Below are 6057 nucleotides of genomic sequence, written 5' to 3'. Positions count from 1 at the left end.
ACCCTGTAAATATTTTTGGTGTTTTTGATACATTAATTAACATCATTCTATCAAGTGACCTGGATTCTGTCCTGTTTCTTTTGGTCTGTGTGTGTCCTTGAGAATCTAACGTGTATTCAGTACCTATTAAGTTAGCCTGTTCATTTTCCGACAGAACCATTGTTTTTTGCACACACTATCTTACCCAGGTTCTGAGGGTTACTGGGTTGCCCCATTATCGTTAATGGTTATCCAGTGCAGGTTTTTCCTGCGAGGGTCTTCACACATTTATTGTGATCTTTCCCATAACTAATACAAACTATGTCAGAGAAAGAAACATTGTCCTACAGTGAGGATTATATAAACAAATTGATTCAAGAACAATCAGAATTTGACTATCTGGGCACTGGCCTAACGCCCATTGACACCTCCTTGAATGATAAATTGTCCCGTCTGGAAAGATTGGAGAAGAAATTGATTCGAACCAGACTTCATGGACATCTTTTAACCAAGTATTTGCAAGCCAACATCATTCCAAAAGGACTGCAGGTCCGTAACGAGCCGGCTATTTTTATTGATCTTCCAAAATTCCGTGAAGGGTTCAGCTTTGTGGCAAACAACTGTTCCCGCCACTGGATGGTGCTGGGGGTGGAAACTGCCCTTGAGTATGCGAAAAAACTGATCGTAGAGATAACTGAACTAAAGAAAGAGATCTTAGAAGACAGGAGCTTGAAGAACGCAAAAGAAGCTCTGGAACGAGCAGAAAAGGCCACTTCCGAATTTAACACCATCACGTTGAGTAAGAAACTTGAGAAACTTGCCAAGGACATTAAAGCCTATGACAAAAAGTTAACATACCCCTATACGAGTGACGATTACTACATCCAAGACTCGCAGGGGTACTACACCAACCGGAACAGACAATATTCCCGGAGATTCGCCACCTTCTCAAACTCATCATTCGGGAGTGGCTCAGAAAACGACTCTGAAAGAGCGAGTACAAGTTCGGATAACCGCCCATACACAGAGGCTACTAATTTCCAGCCACCTGAGCAATCGTTCCAACAAGGTCCAGCTTACCAGCCACGCACCAGATACCCAGACAATTTTGGACCATCCAATTCGGCTTTTTTAGGGGAACCCTCCTGGACAAGCCGAGATCAGAACTGGGGGCGTCCGCCCAGATGGAATCAAACACGTGGGAACCAACGGGGCAACTCCCGGGTTCGCTTCCAAGCACAAGCTCAACAGAACCACGGGGAGATCCGCACCAGACGTCAGACCTACCGGTGGTAATTCCTACACCAGACAACTCCTCAAACACTGAAGATCCAACACTGCATCAGGAGAATGCCGCTCTGTCTGTCACGAATAAAAAGGACCCTGTATTAAACATCTCAAAGTATACTTTGAACAAAGCAGAACACGATATCCTTGCTAGGGGCTTGTCCTTTGTTCCTACCTCCGTCCCCAACTCCTTTAACATCAAACTGGAGTTGCAACAATTCTTCAGGAAGATTCGCCTTAAATACTTCTTTGCGAAAAATGACAGTTACAAAAAGAACATTACAGCAACAGAATTCCGTCCGCCTTCTACTTTTACACCGGCATCATACTTAATGAATGATAAGATCTTGGCTTATGAAAAAGTGGTGATGTTTGAAACAATGGAAATCCTTAACAACACCAAGTACATCAAGCACAACATTACCAAAGAGGAAAGGTTTGCATTGTCTACATTAAACAACAACAAGTCGATTGTAATCAAGCCTGCAGACAAGGGTGGAGCGGTGGTCGTACAAGACACTGAAGATTACATAAAAGAAATCAATTCTCAGCTTAGCTGTCCCGACAGTTACAGAAAGATCTCATATGATCCTACCAGGGAGATTGCTAAGCTCATCCGTGATTTAACAACCTACGGCCTTGAACAGGGATTCCTCTCGGAATCTGAGAGCAAATTCCTCAACAAAACTGACCCAAGAATACCCACAATATACACCATTCCCAAGGTCCATAAAAACCTTTCAAAACCTCCAGGAAGACCTATCGTGTCCGGCTGCGGCTCCATCCTAGAACCCTTGAACCAATACCTTGACAGTTTTTTACAACCTTTTGTCTTGGGAACTAGGTCGTTCATTAGGGACACTATGCATACCATCCAAATTTTTGAAGGCCAACCCTTTGACTGTTCCTTACAACTGTTTGCAACTCTAGATGTAAGCTCGCTGTATACCAGCATACCGCAACATGAGGCTATAGAAGTCATGAGCAACGTACTGGACTCTCGTCCAAGACCACACTGGGTTCCAACAGACTTCCTTGTTAAACTATTTCACATTGCGATGGAAAAAAACTACTTTATCTTTTACAACGAGTTTTATCTTCAATGTAGAGGAGTAGCCATGGGGGCCGGATTCGCGCCGAGCTTAGCGAATCTTTATATGGATCATTTCGAGGATAGTACTATCTACTCGGCTTTGAATCCTTTTTTAGACAACATCACGGCGTGGAAGAGATATATAGATGACGTCCTCATGCTATGGACTGGGACAGAAAATCAACTAATAGCCTTTGCAACTTGGTTGAACTCACAGAATCATAACATTCAATTCACCATGTCACACCACAGGGAATCAATACCGTTTTTAGATTTAACTTTACAAGCGGAAGACGGAAGCATTTTGATGTCTCTATACAAGAAGCCTACAGACCGTAACACCTTGTTACAATACAACTCTCACCATCCCAGAAACCTACGGGATAATCTTCCGTATGGACAATTTTTAAGGTTGAGGCGCAACTGTTCAAAAAGAAGTGACTACTTCAAGGAAACTGACATTCTGATTGCCAAACTGAGGGAGAGAGGATACCCGAAAGGCTTGCTGAACAGATCAAGAAAAAGGGCCTGGTACAGGCCCAGAGAAACGCTTCTTGAGGTGCAACCCAAAAATGAAGAAATGGGGCGACTAATCTGTGTCACTACATTCAACACCAGAAGTAATGAAATCAATAAAGTCATTAGAAAATATTGGAATCTGGTGGGCCCTGAGATTGGCTATCCTGAAGTCCCTATGTTTGCGTTCAAACGTGCCAAAAACGTTAAGGAGTTTGTAGTATCCTCGTACCTGGAACCCCCACCAACACCTAATGTAAGATCTATGCTACAACTACCACAAATTCATGGACATCACAAATGCGGTCACTGCAAGGTCTGTCCGAACACCAAAGTGGGTACCAGCTTCGATCACTTGGGAAAGACGTACTCCCTGAACCATTTTTCAAATTGCAACAGTCAAAACGTGATTTATGCAATTAGATGTCCCTGCAAACTGATATATGTAGGCCAGACTACACAAAAAGTGAAAAACAGGATCCAACAACACCAGAGCAGGATCAAATGTAAATCCCTTGGGGCTCCATTGGTAGAACACTATACGAACAAAAGACACACACATCAAGACCTAGAGTGGTGGGTGCTTGAGAAGGTCACATTACACAGAAGGGGTGGTAACATGGGCACTTCTCTCAACTTTAAAGAGTGTCGTTGGATCCATCTTCTGGATGCCACCAATAGTGGGCTGAATGAACATGAGGAAACTTGTTTACAAATGAGCAAACTTTAAATTTTACTTTTGATGACATAAAGTAATGTTTCATTAAGCATGCTGTGTTTATGTTTATGTTTACGTTCCTTAGCGTAACTCTTGCTAAGGCCTACTTATCTCATGTTGACATCTCTGGATATGTGATAAATATGTGCCCTTAATTGCGATCTGTATAAGTATGATTTGTGCAAGTCTAGCTCCATGTATATACCTTCAAAAAGTAATGTGTCATCCTATTATACATATGGGGTGTATTATGACTTCTGCCACCACACCTGTCATGTGATTTCAGAACCATGTCATGTTTGAGAAACTTACTATAAGGTGATTTCACAGCACACCCGCATGAACCACATTGTTGCTTCTAACAGGGACATTGCATGTAAGAATGCCCAAATATGTTAAATTTCATGCGGATGAGGCTTACTATAACTTCTGCCATTACATTTTTCATGTGACTTCTGAATCAGGTCACATCACTCCCGCATTAATTACATCGCGTGTTCCTAAATAGACGATGTGTGTAATGAATGCTTAAATATGTTAATTCTCAAGCATTCACTACCGCATTGAGGCATCATAACTTGTATAAAAATAAATGAATTTGTTTTCGGCATGTTTCCTCCCGTTTCAACCAGCTCGTCAGCACTCTGCTGGCGCCCGCCCTCAATTCCATTCCTGGCTTTCCCCGTTCTGCTGATTCATTCTAACAGCCGCGCGCCCCTGGCTTCCTACTACGTCATATAGTTAGCTCAGGGCGGGAGCTCGCTGTCAGTTGCAGCTGAGCCGTAGACGGAATCAGATGTCCATTCACGGACTCCAAGTAAGTCGACATCGCGCCGTCTGGCTCATTGATTGAACGGAGTACACGGCCACAATGCGTGTTAAATTAGCCGTGATTGATTTGTTTCTTGTGGTGCTTGTAAGGACTTGGTCTAGTTAGAAAATATATATGGTAATAGTCGTCTTTACTCATGAATTGGTATCAGATTCAACCATAAAGTTATAACACTCACGCCCCACCTTATTTGTGATAACTTGTGTTTTTTGGCATTAGGCACCTTTGGCTTTTTATTATTCTGTATATGGGGGATAACAACTACGCGCCCCAGTATAAAGGTTACAATATCTTTACACGGTAACAACGCCGGCTATTAACTAAAATATGCCGTGATACATTTGTCTTTTGCCTTTGCATTCACGGACTTGGTTTAGTATAGGATTTTACATGGCAATACCAACCACCAACTTTACTCATATATTGGTATCAGGCTATTCTCGCCCTACCATAAGTATGACAGTTTGCGTTTTTGACATTATGCACCTCCAACAATTTATTATTCGGTGTGCGTCTGATAAATATTACGCATAATTGTGACACCTTGCGCTATGGCATCAGTCACCTCCAAAACTTTAGTATCATGTGTCTGGGTGACATTACATCCTGATTTTGAACAACGCATGTTCTTCAATTTCCTCTTCCTTAATTATTCGTTTTCACACGAGTAGATGATATTGATAGAGGCGTCTTTTTTCCAAATGATTAATCTTCCTTAATCACTCAGACTCCTCTTTGCCCTTTGTCTTTTCAGTTTGTGGCGATTGTAGAGACAGCACCACTCCTCCTCCCAAATCATATCTCCGTCCCAAAGGTATGTTTTTCTCCTGTGCGCACAGGTATGTTTCCACCATTTCCAACGCAACCTGTCCAGATTTTACATCAGTTCCTCCCCTTTAATCTTTTGCAGGATTAAACTAGTATTTCAACATTTGATGTTGGCCATCTGCATTTGCGACAACAGGAATCCTTTTCCTACAATTTAAATTGGTTCCCCAGGTGAGACAATTGATGGTAATTGGGAAATTAATTATTTCCATTACATGTAACACACACATGGCCCTGACACCATATCCCTTGCGTTTACAGGTCCCCAACCCCGTCTGTCCTGATGAAGACCCAATCCGATGCGTAATAATTGGCACAATTATCCCAGGGTCGAAACGTCGACGTTACATGTCCTATGCGTCACATGCAAATCCACTTAGATAACGAGGAGACTTTGAACCCTTAAGTGGCTTATGTATTGTAAATAGGACCTTGTTTGTTGATTATTTTTATGTATTGTTCATTGTACATATTCGTTATATGTGATGTGTTTTGTGCTAAGTATCACCGTTTCACTAATTGTTTCACTACATCCTGTGTTTGTTGGTTGGATTACCCTGTAAATATTTTTGGTGTTTTTGATACATTAATTAACATCATTCTATCAAGTGACCTGGATTCTGTCCTGTTTCTTTTGGTCTGTGTGTGTCCTTGAGAATCTAACGTGTATTCAGTACCTATTAAGTTAGCCTGTTCATTTTCCGACAGAACCATTGTTTTTTGCACACACTATCTTACCCAGGTTCTGAGGGTTACTGGGTTGCCCCATTATCGTTAAAGGTAAGTAACAGTGACGCCCCTTGA

General features: G+C 42.0%; 1 long non-coding RNA gene across 1 annotated transcript; it reads left to right on the top strand.

Annotated features, from left to right (window-relative positions):
- The first annotated feature begins 4368 nt into the window (after positions 1 to 4368).
- On the top strand, positions 4369 to 5807 carry LOC146810336 (uncharacterized). Its single transcript, XR_014965669.1, has 4 exons — positions 4369 to 4410; positions 5180 to 5239; positions 5336 to 5424; positions 5515 to 5807. It is a non-coding gene; the product is annotated as an uncharacterized LOC146810336 (long non-coding RNA).
- The last annotated feature ends 250 nt before the right edge of the window (positions 5808 to 6057 follow it).

Source organism: Triturus cristatus, chromosome 7 (assembly GCF_964204655.1).
Source record: "Triturus cristatus chromosome 7, aTriCri1.1, whole genome shotgun sequence".
NCBI lineage: Eukaryota > Metazoa > Chordata > Amphibia > Caudata > Salamandridae > Triturus > Triturus cristatus.
This window is presented reverse-complemented; position numbering and strand designations above follow the sequence as displayed.